This window comes from Chrysemys picta, chromosome 3, assembly GCF_011386835.1.
Source record: "Chrysemys picta bellii isolate R12L10 chromosome 3, ASM1138683v2, whole genome shotgun sequence".
In the NCBI taxonomy this organism is placed as follows: domain Eukaryota; kingdom Metazoa; phylum Chordata; order Testudines; family Emydidae; genus Chrysemys; species Chrysemys picta.
In genome coordinates, this window is record NC_088793.1 from 24399138 (window position 1) to 24416712 (window position 17575).

The 17575-nt window shown below is 49.8% G+C and overlaps 1 protein-coding gene across 12 annotated transcripts in view; it reads left to right on the forward strand.

Moving 5' to 3' along the window:
• The first annotated feature begins 12440 nt into the window (after window positions 1–12440).
• Window positions 12441–17575, forward strand: part of PUM2 (pumilio RNA binding family member 2) — a 113504-nt gene continuing 108369 nt past the window's right edge. For 6 of the 12 annotated variants that reach the window (XM_065587618.1, XM_065587620.1, XM_065587624.1 and 3 more), the window contains exon 1: window positions 12532–12729. The gene's annotated coding sequence lies outside the window, so the exon portion shown is untranslated. Of the gene's footprint in view, window positions 12730–13489; window positions 13541–14632; window positions 14719–17575 lie in introns of those variants that run through there. The other 6 variants (XM_065587621.1, XM_065587625.1, XM_065587629.1 and 3 more) reach the window with 4 other exon arrangements.

Sequence of the window (17575 nt, forward strand, 5' to 3'; positions counted from 1 at the left end):
ACTTTATTTACAATAGCACCTCAGGGTATCAATCAAAAATTAGTGTCCTACCTGCTGGGCACTTATTAAAATGATAGCTTCTGCCTTAAAGATTTGATATATTGATCTTTTGTTGGGGGTAAAGGGGGTTGATTCATGCCACTTTCACTGAGAATTGTGCACCTTTCTAAGAAACTTGAGCCAGTTTATGGGGTGGGATGGAAACCTTGTGAAATCCATACAAATAAGTGGAAATGTTGAGATTTCAGAGGCATTTGGCGTTGAGTTTTGGGTTCTAATCTCAAATGAAAACAGGTTATTTATGCTGAGTAGTGCTAGCAGGTGGATCTTCGCCTCATTCAGGATATAAGAAGAGATGACTTTTTTTAAGGCAGAAGGAAATAATGGCTGGGGTAGATGAGGTCCTGGAGAGTAAAGCCAAGGAACAATCAAGTTGGTGGAGTAAATTTAGATTGTCTGTTTTTGTTCTTTTTTTACAATAAAGGCAAACCCCAGAAAGCAGGATGTTGTAAGTTTGGACAACATCTGGTGTGTGTAAACTGTATTTAGACCAGGCTGAGAAATCCATCTACTTACACACTAGTAACAAGTGCTGAACTTTCTTCAATTTCTTTTCATGATGCAGCATTTTCTGGTCTAGAGATTCTCAAACTGTCATGAACAAGTTTCAGCGAGGTTCTGACCACCCAACCTTTATTCCCCTTTTAAAATAATATAGCAACACACAAAATGTCCAATTAGTTTTTGGAATGTATTAGGCACAAATTTGATTCAAAAGGTGGAAGTAGTAACCAGCGGGACAGTCATTTTAGACTTTATTCTGATTAATAGGGAGAAATTGGTTGCAAAACTGAAGGTTGAAAGCTATTTGGGTGAAAGGGATCATGAAACAATACATTTTGTGATTCAAAGGAAACAAAGGAGTGAGCGTAGCAGAATAAAGAAAATGGACTTCAAAAAAGCAAACTTTTACAAACTCTGAGAACTGTTAGGTAAGGTCCCATTGGAAGAAAATCTAAAGATAAATGGAGTTCAAGAGAGATGGTAGTTTTTCAGAGACAATGTTAAAGATACAACAGCACACTATCCTGATGCTAAAGAAAGATAGGAAGAATAATACGAGGGCAATATGACTCTACCAGGAGCTCTTTAATGATCTGAAAATCAAAAAGGAATCCTACAAAAAAATGGAAAAATGAACAAATTTCTAAGGATGAATAACAAAAGAATAGCACAAGCATGTAGGTACAAAATCAGAACTCTAGTTCTTAGTAGTGACTCTAGGAAACATGCAAGACATAGTGGATGGCTTTGCCGCGATGGGGTTCCCTAACTGGTGGGGCGATAGACAGAACACACATCTCTATATTGGCACCAGACCACCCTTCCAAAGAGTACATAAACCGCAAGGGGTACTTCTCAACAGTGTTGCAAGCGCTAGTGGATCACAAGAGCCGTTTCACTGACATCAACATGGGATAGTCGGGAAAGGTACATGATGCACACATCTTTAGGAACTCCGGTCTCTTCAGAAAGCTGCAAGAAGGAACTTTCTTCCAAGACCAGAAAATTACCGTTGGTGACATTGAAATGCCAATAGTTATCCTTGGGGACCCAGCCTACCCCTTGCTCCCATGGCTCATGAAGCTGTACACAGGCAGCCTGGACAGCAGTAAGGAGCAGTTCAACCATAGGCTGAGCACGTGCAGAACGGTGGTAGAATGTGCCTTTGGACGTTTAAAGGGGCGCTGGTACAGTTTACTCACTAGGTTAGACCTCAGCGAAAGAAATATTCCCATTTTTGTTGCTGCTTGCTGTGTGCTCCATAATATCTGTAAAAGTAAGGGGGAAAAAGTTTCTGGTGGGGTGGGAGGTTGAGGTATATCGCCTGGCTGCCAATTATGAGCAGCCAGACACCAGGGCAATAAGAAGAGCACATTGACGAACACTGCGTCTGAGAGGCTTTGAAAACCAGTTTAATGAATGACCCAACACTGTGATAGTTCTGTGTGTTGTTCCTTACCAAGCTGCCCCCTTTTTTGCATGTACTGCCCTGTAAACTAAGCCCCCACCATGGTTTAGTTTACAGTGAATAAAGAGCCTCTTGTCCTCAATCCATGCATTTTTATTATGCTAAACGCTGAACAGAGACATCAATGAATAGCAAAGATAACCTGGGTCTAAGGACCGGATAACACAGGGGGGAAGGGGCAAGGACATGTAGCTTATTACAATTGCACTGTCTAGCAATCAAAGCTGTGGAAATGAGAGCCTTCTGCTCCATGAACCATCCAATGGAGTTGAGTCCAAGGGATAATGGAGCTTTCCTCCCTCCCCGCCCCCTGCATTCTAGGATGTCTGGGAGAGGAGGATATGGAACTTGGTGAGGAGGGCAGCTGGTTCATCATTGGGTGCAGTGGGACTCTAAGGTCTAGCTGCCTTTCCTGCACCTCAACCAGATGCCTCAACATGTCTGTTTGCTCCCCCATAAGCCACAACAACATCTCCTCTTGCGTGTTACACTCTTGTTCCCTTCATGCTTTCCTGCCCTCTTGGTCTGGGTGTGTGCTCTCCGACAGTGTAAGCCTCCATTCAGCTGGACTCTGTCAGTCTCGGAGGAATGCATCACATCACAGAACATGCCTTTGCTAATCTGGGACAGCCTTTGTGCTGGGGTGGAGGAAGCACCCATAGACAAGATTGCAGCTGTAAGGAAAAAACACCACAAGGGTAGCCTTAAAGAACATACATTGTTGAAAACAGAAGGTTAACTTGCAATGAATGAAACACTTCACAACAGTAAATACATTCCCTGAGGTACATGGCCACATTTTGTCTTTTAAAAGAAGCGCCTACCAGTAAGGTACAACACACGGCAGAGGACTGGGCAGCAGATTTCGGTTTGCAGGCAGGCATGGTAAGCACACAAGAAAGGGTAGGAGGTGTCAGGGCACACCCAGGGACATTTTTTGGTGGGGAAACTCTTGGCACATAAACAGGCTTGTAGTGGGATTACAAGTGTGCACTCACCACAGGTGCCTTCCCTGCCATCACAGTCCTGCAACAATAGGCCCTGGGAGGGGATTGGCTCCAGAGTTAGGAAAAGGTCCTGGTTATCGGAGAGAATGGATTCTCCACTTGCCTGCTGCGCATTCTCCTCCTCTTCCTCATCAACAATGTCCTCCTCATTGTTGCCCCTGGCCACCTGGGGCCCCTGGGAGGTATCCACAGAGAGTGTTGTGGTACTGGTGTGGTCCCGGCCTAGAATCGCATACAGCTGCTCATAGAAGTGGCATATCTGTGGCTCAGAACCAGAGCAACTGTTCGCCTCCCTTGTCTTCTGGCACGCTTGCCTGAGCTCCTTATTTTCATGCGGCACTGCTGTGTGTGTTTGGTGCAGCCTTTGTCCCCTATGCCCAGTGTGATTTTGGCATAGATGTCAGCGTTTCTTCTGCTGGTTCGGAGTTCTGCCTGCACAGACTCTTCTCCCCACACAGCAATCAGATCCATTGTCTCCTGTATGCCGCATGCTGGAGCGCCTTTGCGGCCCTGGGCAGGCATGGTCAGCTGTGCTGGTGAGCTCTCTATGCTGGTCAAACAGGAAATGAAATTCAGAAGTTCCTGGGGCTTTTCCTGTGTACCTTGCTGAAGTGCAGTGGAGTTGAAAGTGCTGTCCAGAATGGTCACATTGGAGCACTCTGGGACACCTCCTGGAGGCCAATCCCGTTGAATTATACAGCCTTGTGTCTACCCTACCCCTAATTCGACCCAGGAAGGTTGACTCTAGCGGTACATCTCTCACCGAGGTGGAGTACAGGCATCGATTTTAGAAGCTCTTTAGGTCAGTGGAAAGGGCTCAGTAGTGTAGACACGCACATTATAAATTCGACCCAATGCAGCTTGTGTAGACCAAGCCTTATTGAAGTCAATGGGACTACTCATATGCATAAAGTTAAGCACTGCATAAGTCTTTGCAGGATCAGAGCCTTCCATTGTAAGCTTCTTGGAAAAGGGAGGGAAGCTTTAATCTGGTTTGTATGCCCCCAAGCAGATGACACACTTGAGTATTTTCCCTTTCATCACCTCCATCAGTTAGTAAACAATAGGTTGCAAAACAATACATTGATGGCAGAGACAAATGCTATTATCAAAATGGTTATATTCATTACCTAGGCTATTTCTTTGAACTTCCAGTGCTTTTTAATAGAGACTAAGATAAGAATACTTATCTACTTATTATTCTTGTTTTTTATACAATATGCACAAGAATCAAATTGAAACTAATCTTATTTACAGCTTCAGCTATACTGTGTACTAGGTGCACTACGTGATTTTGATGGTGTACACTCATCTTGAAGAGCTACTGCATTAACAATTCACTAACTGAATCAGAGAAAATTATAGTCCTACTGAGACATCTATTATCTAAAAAAAGACAAGATTATAGTTGCTCAACTATGAACAAGATGGAATCATCTGAGGCCAAGCAACACGAAATCTGAAAGCCAGCTGTTATCCCTGCTTTGGGTCCGCATTCGCATACACAAAATGATGTCATTAGCTACTCACACTCTATTACAATGAATAGTCTCTGACTGTTGTGATGCTGAGGTATGTTTATTATGTATATCTATTTATATCACAGGCTATTAAGGGGAACGAAGTGACTAAGAACAAAAGTTGGCCTACTAGGGAAATCACTGTTCCTGGTTCAGTCCTCAGTCTAGACCTGCTATGCTCTGCACTACTGCAAAGGATATTTATTTGTGTTAACATCATTGGTGACATTGCTTAGGTTAGGGTTGTACACTTGACACACTGATCTTTCACTTAAAACTTTTGCAGAACAGCGTTATCCTGCCTGCTTATTCAAAAACAGACTGTTTAGGGGGCAATGGCCAACTAATTAAACCTTACAGCAGCCTGTACATTTAAAAAAAAAAAGTTAAATATTATCAATCTAACACATGACTACTCTGAAAGCATTGTCATTTAGAACCCATAAGAGTCACAACTAAATATAAACATTGTAATTGTTATCCCTTTTGACCCAAGCCGCTAGCAAAAATTTGGAGTCTTGTAGGTTCTTCCAGTGAGGAGGAGAAACTGATGGAGTATAGTACCTTTTGATGCAATCTTGTTTATTTACAAAGAATACAAAGTTCTGTTTCTCTGAACACAGACAAAAGGAACCAAAATAAGGGGAGATATTTTCTTTGCTCACAGACCCAAACTTCTTTCAGCCAGCAACCCTAAAAAGCTCTCTAGGCTTTTCTCAGGGTTGTGCTACCAGCTGCTTGTTCAGGCTGTGACTTTCTGTTCCTTCTATCTCTCTCCTGCTTCTCACCCACATTCAGGCATGCCCTTACCCAAACAATGCTCAGCCAAAACTCCTCTTCCCACATGGTTCAAATTCCTGAGTGGACTCACATATACCTGTGTTTTAGGTGGGAGGTTGTAACATGAAGGGCAGTGGTTACACCTCACCCATAACAACAAGGTGTAACCCACCCCCTATTTATTTATTTTATTTGTATTATTTTAGCAGTGTGCCTAGGAGTCTCAGGGCAGGTCTACACTACCCGCCTGAATTGGTGGGTAGAAATCGATCCCTTGGGGATCGAATTATCGCATCTCATTGGGATGCGACAATCGATCCCCGAATCGACGCTTCTACTCCACCAGCGGAGGTAGGAGTAAGCACCGTCGACAAGGGAGCCGCGGAAGTAGATTTGCCACCGTCCTCACAGCGGGGTAAGTCGGCTCGGATAAGTCAAATTCGGCTACGCTATTTGTGTAGCTGAATTTGCGTATCTTAAATTGACCCCCCCCCTGTAGTGAGGACGTAGCCCTAGTCATGGACCAGGACCCCATTGTGGTAGGCACTGTACAAACAGAACAAAAGGACAGCTCCTGCTCGAAGGAGCTTACAATCTAAAAATAAGACAAGAAATGATAGATAGACACAGATGGGGGAGCACAAGGAAACAGTGAGACAATATTGATCTTCATGATAGGCTATGGTCTCAGCACACCAGCAGCTTAACCATTGTCATGTTTTTTATGGGCATCATGGCAAAGGAGAGTTTTAAGGAGAGATTTGAAGGAGGAGAATACATTAGTTTTGCAGATATCTTTATGGGGGGCTCCTTCCAAGTGTGAGGGGTAGAATGGGAGATAACACAAATATGTTTCTTTGAAAATTTAACAAGTGAGCAATGGAGGCTGGTATCAAAAGCCAATTGGAAGCCCTTTTGACAGTGGATGAGAAATTATAGGTAGGGTAGGGATAGGCTGTGAAGGGCATTTAAAGTGAAGACCAGTAATTGATGCAAGAGAGAAGATGCAGTGAGAGAAAGGTTATAAAGAAGGGTGACTTGACCCAAGTGAAAGGCTATGAAAATGATCTTTTCAGCAGCATTCTGAATGGATATGAGCAGAGCAGGGTTGCATTTGTTAAGTGCAGAGAGAAGCATGTTGTAATAAAGACATGAGATAATGAAAACTGTGTGAATGGATACGAAAGGTGGTATTTTAGAGATGCTATGCAGAAAGAATCTGCAAGATTTTGACACAGCCTGATGTGATGACCTAGAAAGGTCTGAGTTGAGGAGGATGCCCAGGTTAACACACAACCATCACCCATCATGAGAATGATGATAAACAGGCGCCATTTGTGTAGTACCTGTTATATGTTGCATTCAGCTGCAGGTCCAACATATGAAATACTAATTGACTATTCCTACAGCTATGTATTTTGTTGATGATGCGGATACACAGTGAGAGGACCGAATAAAGTAAAACCAGGTTGATGTGTGATTCATAAGAAACCCCTGGAGAGTGCTTGGGAAAGAATTATCAATTATTAATGCTTTAATATTTATATCCTAACATTTTTATTAAGTAGCTCAAAAATGGATTAATATCAATTAAACTAATAAATACTTTTAAGTTTCCCTTCAGCACAGAACCAGGAGTGGCTTTTTCTTTTTTTGGTAGTGTGAGCCAAAAGTTTGAATGATACTCTTAATGTGATAATTAGTTCCTACTTTATTTTAATTGCCATAGTTTTATTTTTCAAATCAGTTTGTTAATAGATTGCATTTATACATTTTTCTTCTGTGTTTTTTTTCATCCTCCAATACAAAGGACCAGACAGACCAGGTAAAGATAACATTTCTGAAGCTTATGCTGATAAAAAAAATACTTAGCATTTACAGGATGTAGCACTTCAAAGCATTTTACAAGCATTAGATAATCCTCACAAACACTATTGTGCAGTAGGAAAGTGGTATTTTCCCCATCTTACAAATGAAGAAACTGAAGGAGAGGTTAGCAGAATATTTTTTAAGTGATGTAGAGAGTTTGCCAGGGCTCGACCCTCTTTGGGGCGGCAGGGAGCCACCCCGGCTCACTACCCACCAGTGACCTTGGGAAATTCGTCCGGCCGTGGGGTCTACCTCGGCAGCTCTTGCTGTAACCAGAAGAGCACGGTAAGCCCGACCCTGCTCAGGGCGGGCAATAATGCGAAGTCCGGAGCTCAGGCCCTCAGTCAGGGCTGAGCAACAATAGTACACAGTTTTTAAGCCCAGGCCCTAGGTTAGGGCGGGGCAACAATAGCAGGCCCCAAGCCTCAAAAGGCCTGGGAGAGGGGGAGACTGCCACCCATGGGTTGGGTGGCAGGGGGAACGCAGGCCCTCCCACTCCACTGCGTCCCAGCCCGGGGCCCTAGCAGCAGCAGAAGACCCGCTGCTTAGGGTTACCATACGTCCGGCTTTCCCCAGACATGTCCGGCTTTTTGGTGCTCAAATCCCCGTCCAGGGGGGGAATTTCCAAAAAGCCTGACATGTCCGGGGAAATAGGGAGGCATAAGCCAGGGTCCGCCCGGCCCCAGCATGATCCGCCGGGTCCGCAGTGCAGCCCAGCCACCCTGGCTACATTGTAGCGAGCTCGGGCGCGGGGGGGGAGCTCGGGCTTCCCTCACAGGCAGGAACCCCCTGGCCGCTGGGGGACCCTTCCTGTGGTGTGGCCCTGTTGCCCTGCACGGCTCGGAACCCGGCGCCACAGAAGCTGTTTCTGGCGGGGACAACAGGCCGGGGAACATGCTCAGCGGCGGCAGGAAGGAGGCTGCGGCCAGGGCTGCAGGGACCCGCGCCGCCCCAGTCGCCGCTGAGCCTCTGAAGCCCCCGCCAGGCAGAGGCTGCCAGGTGAGCGGGAGAGCAGGGCAGGTGGGGGGGGGTGCAGAGGCTGCAGGGCGAGGAGGAGGAGCAGGGCAGGCAGGGGCAGGGCTGCAGGGTGAGTGGGGAGCAGGGGTCTCAGAGACTGCAGGGGCGGGGGGGGGGGGCGGCACAGAGGCTGCAGGGGCGGGGAAGCACTTAGCAACCCCCAACCAAGATCAGAGCAGGAAGGAGAAGGTGGAATGCAGGGTGCTCAGAGAGGGGGCAGAGTTGGGGCAAGGACTTTGGGGAAGGGGCAGGGCCAGGGGTGGGGAAGGAGCAGAGTTGGGGCAGGGCCAGGGCCCCATGGAGTGTCCTCTTTTTTCAGTGCTGAAATATAACCCTACCGCTGCTGTCAGTGGGGATCCTGGCCGCGACACACTGACATAGGCTCTGGCAGTGCTGCAGCCAGACTGGGGTTGGCTGCCCCCGGCCTACTTCCACACTCCCCCTTGGGGCCTACCTGGGTCCTGATGTCAGGATCCAGGACCACGGACTCCTCCAGATAGCGGGCGCCAGGCAGGCCCAGCGGCACCTCCGGATAGCGGGCACAGGTGGCTGCCCTGGGCCGTGGAGTTTTCCCAGCTATGAGCTAGGCTGGAGACATCTGGTCTCTCCAGCAGCTAGGGCCTTACTGAGCGCTGAGGGCGAGCCTTTATACTGCTGGGTCGCCGCCTGACCCTCTGGGGGTTGGGCTCTGAGCTCCCTAGCTCCGCCCACTCCGGCCTCCGGATGGGCTCTTCCCCCTCCGGGGCGGCTTGCGCCCGCCCACTTCCCGGTTCGCCAATACGACCTCCCAGTTGTTTCCAATAAGGCTCACTACAGTGATCTTTAATTTTAGATGCCCAATTTGAGATGCTGAGGGCCTGATTTTTCAGAGGTGCTGTACTTCAGCCAAAGTTCCCAAATCCTTTCAAAATCTGAGAACTGCCTGTAACTTACGCATGTTTGCCTATGGCCCCCAAGAGCTGTTTTCTCTCCTGGAAATGGCCAGAGTGTAGCTGTGCTTCTACCATGCTACCTTTCCCCTAGCTATGTCTCCCTGCTCTGAGGGTAGTGCTTGGAAACCACTGCATTGGTTCTATGCCACCTGGGAAATCCCCCTCAGCTGGGAAATCCCCATGTAGCTGGTTAAACTGGCTTTACAACACTTGGCATCAGTAATAGGGTTACCATACGTCCGGATTTTCCCGGACATGTCCGGCTTTTGGGGGTTCAAATCCCCGTCCGGGGGGAAATCCCCAAAAGCCGGGCATGTCCGGGAAAATCGGGAGGGAGGGATGGAGGGCTCGGCCGGGGCCTCTTTGGCCGGGGCCGGTGCGGTGCCGGGCCAGGGTCGCGGGGCCGGGGGCATGGTGCGGGGCCGGGCGGGGAGCCGGGGGCGCGGTGCCGAGCGCCGGGCGGTGCGCCGGGCCGCGGTAGCGGGAGGGTGCGCCGGGCCGCGGGCCGGTCTGGGGTAGCGGGGGGGGGGTGCGCCGGGCTGCGGGGCCGGGCGGGGAGCCGGGCCGGGGCCAGCGGGGGGGCGCGGGGCCGGGCCGCGGGGCCGGGCCGGGAGCCGGGCCGGGAGCCGGGGGCACGGGGCCGGGCCGGGAGCCGGGCGGTGCGCCGGGCCGCGGTAGCGGGGGGGTGCGCCGGGCCGCGGGGCCGGGCGGGGAGCCGGGCCGGGGCCAGCGGGGGGGTGCGCCGGGCCGCGGGGCCGGGCGGGGAGCCGGGGGCGCGGGGCCGGGCCGGGAGCCGGGCGGTGCGCCGGGCCGCGGTAGCGGGGGGGTGCGCCGGGCCGCGGGCCGGTCCGGGGTAGCGGGGGGGGGGGTGCGCCGGGCTGCGGGGCCGGGCGGGGAGCCGGGCCGGGGCCAGCGGGGGGGCGCGGGGCCGGGCCGCGAGGCCGGGCCGGGAGCCGGGCCGGGAGCCGGGGGCACGGGGCCGGGCCGGGAGCCGGGCGGTGCGCCGGGCCGCGGTAGCGGGGGGGTGCGCCGGGCCGCGGGGCCGGGCGGGGAGCCGGGCCGGGGCCAGCGGGGGGGTGCGCCGGGCCGCGGGGCCGGGCGGGGAGCCGGGGGCGCGGGGCCGGGCCGGGAGCCGGGCGGTGCGCCGGGCCGCAGTAGCGGGGGGGTGCGCCGGGCCGCGGGGCCGGGCGGGGAGCCGGGCCGCGGGGCCGGGCGGTGCGCCGGGCCGCGGTAGCGGGGGGGTGCGCCGGGCCGCGGTAGCGGGGGGGTGCGCCGGGCGGGGAGCCGGTCCGGGGTAGCAGGGGGGTGCGCGGGGCCGCGGGCCGGTCCGGGGTAGCGGGGGGGGGTGCGCGGGGCCGCGGAGCCGGTCGGAGATAGGGGGGGGTGCGCCGGGCCGCCGGGGGCCGGCAGTGCTGGGCGGGCCGGGGGTGGTTGGCCGGGGCCGGCACCCCAGGGCCCGAGCCGACCCAGGCTGGAGCCGCGGGGGGCCAGCCTGGGCCGCGCCTCCTCCCCCCACACTCCCCCTTACCTGCTTCAGGCTTCCCGCGAATTAAATGTTCGCGGGAAGCAGGGGAGGGGGCGGAGACTTTGGGGAGGGGGCGGAGTTGGGGCGGGGCCGGGGGCGGGGCTGGGGGCAGGGCCGGGGGCCCTGTGGAGTGTCCTCCATTTGGAGGCACAAAATATGGTAACCCTAATCAGTAATAAAGTGGCATTTGGACTGGGAATTGGGGCCACTGGTAGTCACGTGAATAATAGTTGAAAGAGTGAATGTGTTGACATCCAACATTGGACTATCAATATGTTTTCAGTGCTTAAACAGGTTTCAGCTTTGTCAGGGGTTGGAACTTCTCTGTTTTTTACTAGATTTTGTAAAATGCTGTGTGTGTAGCTATAAAAGTGAGGGTTTTTTCCTATATATTGCATTTTTAAATTTCGAAGAACTCTCCCAGTTTGCTGCAGCTGATTATAGAATAGGCACACATTTTATTCTTTCATGGAGGCTGTACTCATTGTTCCTTTTTTATCTAAAAGTAATTAGTTTTAGACTGAAAATAGTACTTGTTCAATGTGCATGGAAAAAATATTGTAAATATCAGTGAATCTTCTATTTACTGATGTTTTGGTTAGATGGTCGATTTGATATATGGATCACATCTGTGTGTGTCATGCTGCTTGAGATTATGGTGACCAGACAGCAAATGTGAAAAATTGGGACAGGGGAGTGGGGGGTAATAGGAGCCTATAATTGTAAGCTCCTTTTCCAAGAAGCTTACAATGGAGCTTACAGTCCAGCCCCAGCCGAGCACCTCCAGCCCCAGCAGCTCCGGCCCCGGGGCGCCGGTCCGGCCTGCTCGGCTCGGCTCCGTCCCGGCCCCCGCGGCTCGGCTCCGTCCCGGTCCCCGCGGCTCGGCTCCGGGTCCGTCCTGGCCCCCGCGGCTCGAGCCCGGCCCCGGCTGAGCGGCTCCGGGTCCGGCCCGGCCCCCGACGCTCGAGCCCGGCCCCCGCGGTTCGAGCCCGGCCCCCGCTGCTCGAGCCCGGCCCCGGCTGAGCGGCTCCGGGTCCGGCCTGGCCCCCGCGGCTCGGCTCCGGCCCCCAGGCTCAGCTCCAGCCCGGCCCTGGCTGAGCGGCTCCGGGCCAGACCCAAGCCCCACGACCCAGCTGGAGCTCCGGCAGGAGCAGGGCCCGATTCCTGGGGGCGGGGCTTGCGGCAAGCCACGCCCCCAGGAATCGGGCCCCGCTCTTGCTAAAGCCGGCCCAGTCCAGAGGCATGGGGGCTGCCCAAAGCCGGTAGCACTCGGGCAGCTCGGTGTTTACAGAGCCCAGGAGTCAGGGAGCACAGCAGACCCGGCGCCCGCTCTAAGGTAAGCCAGGGAATATTTTTCCCGGACATGTTCGGCTTTTTGGAAATTCTCCCCGGACAAGGGTTTGATTACCAAAAAGCCGGACCAGTCTGGGAAAAACCGGACGTATGGTAACCTTAGGTTTAGTCTCTACGCCAGTTGTATGACAGGGATTCACCCCTTGTGGCACAGCCTAGTCTTGTTTGGTGAGGTGTGGCTTTTCATTATTATTGTTGTTGTTGTAATTAACGTCTTTCCTTCAATGACTATTTGCATCACTACCCGTGGACTCCAGCGGGAAGCTGGATCAGGCCCTAAAGCATCGTCCCATCCCACGCGGTGCAGAAGGATGGAACAATGAGGTGCTCGGAGGAACGCCGCCGCCGCTGCGACCTCCTCTCTTCCCACCCCTGCACGCAGGGCCGCTGGGAGGGAACATCAAAGCGCGCGCAGACGCCGCGCCAACGCCGGTGATTGGCGCGCGGCGGAAGGGCCTCGAGAGTTCCTGCTGCCCGCCCCTCCTCCGTCCCGGCCACAGCGCGCCTGCGCAGTGGGGGTTGCTGCTCTGAGTGTGTGTGGGTCTCTCTCGCCATGTTGTTGTGAGTCTCTGGCGGCTGAGGTGGGGGGAAGGGGGGGAAGGAGAGACCCGGAGGTGGGGGCGGGCGGCGGGGACAGGGGTGTTCCAGGGCCCTGTCCGGCTCCGTTCCAGGGAGCAGCGCCGCCAGCCAGCCCGTGAGTATCTCCTGGGGCCGGGCTGGGCTAGGCCAGGCCGCGGGGGAGGGGGGGCGGACGGAGCCCCCTTTTGTCTCGGGGGCCATGTTGTGGCTGGTAAGCCAGCTGGTCGGGGCCTGGTCGAGGGTGGCTGCCCTCTCCCCTGCCTTTGTGCCTCTCTGCTTGGGCCCTCCTCCGGGCCGCTGTAGGGAGCAGCACAAAGGGGGTGGGGGTGGCGGTGGGGAGGGATAGGGAGCGGAGGTGGGTGGGGGGAACAAAGAGGGGGTGTGTAAGGGGGAGGGGCAGCCTGGGGAAAGGGGGTGTAGGAAGGAAGGGGTGTGGGGGGTGTAGGAAGAAAGGGGTGTGTGTCGGGGGAACAGTCTGGGAGAAGGAGGAGAGTGGGTATTGTGGAGGGGAAGAGATCTTCTGTAGGGGAAGTGTATGTTGTGGTTGAGGGAGTGTTGTGGTGGTGGGGGACTGCTGTGTGACCCTTAAAGCACCTTAAGAATGCTAACAACACACACCCGCTTGGTGAGGGAGCTTACTACGCTTTGGGTGAGGTGGGAGGAAAGACTTGGTGGGCAGTTTACGACAAGGAACGTGATGGGATTTAGATACAAGAGATTAATTCATGACTGAAAAACAGATCTGTGGTGGGAAGGGGAAGGGTGGCAAGGTATTGGGAGAGCAGTTCTCACTGAAGGGCACAACTGAGATCAAGACACAGGAAATGTTTTGGAAATGTGAACAAGGTTTTTTTTCATTGCTTTCGTAGAGTTTAAGGCCGGAAGGGACCATTAGATCGTTTAGGCTGATCTCCTGTATATCACAGGTTGTTATATTTCACCTGGTTACTAAGGATATCTAAGTCTTTTGTTTTGTTTTTTAAGGGACGTGTGAGGGTAGGTAGGAAGGCTAAATGCACATTTTATAGTTGATGCCAAACAATGAAATGTTGGATTTTATTTTTTCTTTAGTACACTATCTGCACACACAAAATCAGAGAAAACATTATTGGAAAATATAACCATTCTCACAATACAACTACCTGCAGAGCAGATCAAATTTTTACTTGATTACTGCTGATTATTTTTAAAATTATCTTTTAATAGTCATTATACAAGAGATTTTTTGGCTTTGTTGCTATGAAGTTTTGTGTGCACTTCACTTCAAACTGTCTTTAATTCTGTGAAGGTAAAGTGATACATGTTGAGCATTTAATACCCATCTGGTGTACTAAGCATACTGTACAAAGCAAGCAAAATATCAAAACACTAAAAAATGTACTGTGTTTTACATGGTGGTGTCGTTTAGAGGTTTTATCAAGTGAGTTTGGGATGCGTCATTACTACCAAGTGATAAAGGCATTCATGAGTTTTGTATATCATTGCAAATGAGTGCCCATAAAACCTTTATACCAAACATATGTGCATTCTCTATATGTTACATATTAACAAATAGTTTTTGGAAATGTGTGTCCTAATTATTTTATTTGTGGTCCTTTTTGTGTCCCACAACTGAAGAGTCGGTCTCTTTTAATTATCATGATTCAAACTATGTAGGCCTGGGAGAGAGAGGAAAATTAAAACAAATACATTTTTGAAATCTCTAAATATACCTAAAATGCCCTTTTTTTTATATATACATAGTGCTGTTAATTTTGATGTCTGGAGTGTTTTAATGTCTATATACTTCTGGATCTTCCTGGGTTTAGAAACAGGTATTGTGCATATTATTGGAAAGCTGGATCTCTCATTTTTGCCATGGTATAAAGAGGTGTTGGATCTTAAAACTTTCATTGGTCCATGACTGAATATTGTACCATTGCAAATATTTTTGTGGTAGGTGAAGATGGTGAGGAAATTAGGATGGGGAAAGATTGAATTCTGTGGCAGTTTTTATTTGTTTTGTTTTTTAAACAAAGCATCTGGCAGCTGCTTGTGAAAATGCTCAAGGGTTTGGAAAGTTAGAAGTAGTCCCGGAGGAGATAGACCTAATGGGCAAACGCAGGTAAGGAGGTGCTTGATAAATGCAATTTTATCGCATGGTTCTTCAATTTATTGCATGAATATCATGTATGTGTATACATGTGCTATTTTAATCTTTATAATTTTTCTTCCTGTTTTGGGGGGGAAGGGAAGCAATAGAATGGTGGCTAGGCAATTGCAATAATGAAAAGTGAGAAACAGTTATCCATTGTAATGTCTATCAGTAGTGCAAAAAATTGAGGTGTTTGACCAGGAAGAGTACAATTGACTTGCCTTAAATGTTAACTACAGTGAAATCTATTATTGCTAATACATTTTCATTGGTAGAGAGAAAAGATCATTTTTCCTTGTCCTGGGGGAAAAGATCAGTTTTAATGTAGGGTTGCAATATATATTTAAGATTGGTGTTTATTGCCTGATTGTAGTATATTACATAATAAGTAACGTCTTTCCCATTTGTTTAGTTGTGCGAGAGAGATTCTGGACATATTGGGAGACAGCATTAGCAGGGAGTTAGACTCATTCCCAGGTTTTCAATTTAACTTAGTAGCATTTTTCCTGTTTTACTCTTGTCCAATTTTCCCCTTGTCTAGGTGTGCATGTATGTGTGTACTAATAATGTGTGTACAGAACTTTCTAAAATGCTTTATCTTGAGAACTCAAGTCTCTGCTTTGTACAGTTGTTTCTGAAATGTTAAGAGATTCCAAAAGCTGAGACTGGATGACATGGGATGGTTCACTTGATAATTTCCCTGTTCTGTTCGTTTCCTCTGAAGTGTCTGGCACTGGCCACTGTTGGAAGACAGGATACTGGGCTATAGGTGAACCATTGGTCTGACCCTGTATGGCCGTTCTTAAGAACATAAGTTGTTAGATTGGCAATGGTTAACTTTCATTATTCCTATTCACATACATTGATGCCTTCTTTCTGGTGTACAGGATTATGTAGAGTATCATTCTCGATTGCAGTAAAAATTCCTAAATATTATTCTTGGTGTTAATGCTGAGGCATGAGGTGGTGAGGAAGTCTGCAGTATCACTTTTTAAATGTAACAAAGATATTGGCCCTGTCTGTTTTCTTCCCCTAAGAAAATATACTTTCATTTCTAAATGAAAACTGCTAAAGTGACCATATAAGAAAGTGTGATGGATAGGTCATATAGATACTAGTTGGGTTGTATAAGCTGTTTTCATAGGCATGAGATATATTAGTTGCTCTTTCTGCTTCTGTTCTCTTTAAAAAAAAAAAAAAAAAAAAAAAAGTAGTAGAAAAATGTTTCCCTCATCCAGGGTGAAGTTTTTCCACCCATAACACAACTATTTTCTTGCTTACTCCACACAATGGAACCGTTCCAGCATTGTCACTAAGCCAATACCCAAGCTCTGTGAAATGGAATAAGAAGTCCATCACTGAAAGGCTTGTTTTCTCCTCCTGTAACATCAAGTTAAGTTTGCATAGTGTCTTTAATAACAATGTTTCAAGGCACTTCCTGGTAATATAGTAGAAATACTATGCAGCTGTATGTTTATAAAAAATACCTTCAGATCACATAAAGTATACTCAGGTTCTCTGATTTCGAATAGGTATGTATAAAATCTTTCCTTTCTGCTAATAGCTTGAGACTTTTTTATTTTACAGGGGGCCTTTGTTTATGTCCCCTTCAGAATTTGTCAGTATTACCATACTTCTAGATCAGTTGGCAGTATTTCTCAGTCCGGAGTGTGAGAATATCTAGTTGATGAATCAAAACCAGGTCTTATCTGTAGAAGTATAATTACGGTGTCCATTTTGTTATCTATCAGTTGATATTTAGGCCCCGATGAATTATCCATTCTGGAAGTGGCTCTCGGAGAGCTAATATGTACATGTTGGAGACATGGTCCTGTGAAAGTTATGAGATGACCATCCTGGGTGTTGAGAGAGGAATATAAAGCTCTCTGAAATGCAGCAGCTGCAAAATTATTGAATCCATAGATATGTGCAGAGCTCTTATCAAATAGAATTTGCAAGAATACGTCCAAAACAAAATATTGTGACTTGGACACAATATAGATAAGGTCCTACCAAATTGACGGCCATGAAAACTGTGTCGCAGACCATGAAATCTGGTTGCCCCCCGTGAAGTCTGGTCTTCTGTGTGCTCTTACCCTATACTATACAGATTTAATGGGGGAGACCAACATTTCTCAAATTGGGGGTCCTGACCCAAAAGGAAGTTGCAGGGGTATCACAAGGTTATTTTAGAGGGGGTTGCGGTATTGCCACCCTTACTTCTGCACTGCCTTCAGAGCTGGGTGTCCGGAGAGTGGCAGCTGTTGGCCAGGCACCCAGCTTTGAAGACAGTGTCCAGCCAGCAACAGTGCAGAAGTAGGGGTGGCAATACCATACCATGCCACCCCTACTTCTGCGCTGCTGCCTTCAGAGCTGAGCGGCCCGAGAGTGGCAGCTACTGACTGAGGAACCAGCTCTGCGGGCAGCAGTGCAGAAGTAAGGGTGGCAATACCATACCCTGCCTTCCTTACTTCAGGGCTGCTGCTGCTGGCGGCTCTGCCTTCAAAGCTGGACTCCCAGCCAGCAGTCGCTGCTCTCTAGCTGCCCAGCTCTGAAGGCAGCATCACCGCCTGCAGCAGAGCAGAAATAAGGGTAGCAGTACCACAACCCTCCCACCCCCTCCCACACACAAAAACCTTGCAAGCCCCCCCCATCTCCTTTTTGAGTCAGGCCCCTACAATTACAACACTGTGACATTTCAGATTTAAGTATCAGAGGGGTAGCCGTGTTAGTCTGAATCTGTAAAAAGCAACAGAGGGTCCTGTGGCACCTTTAAGACTAACAGAAGTATCGGGGGCATAAGCTGTCGTGGGTAAGAACCTCACTT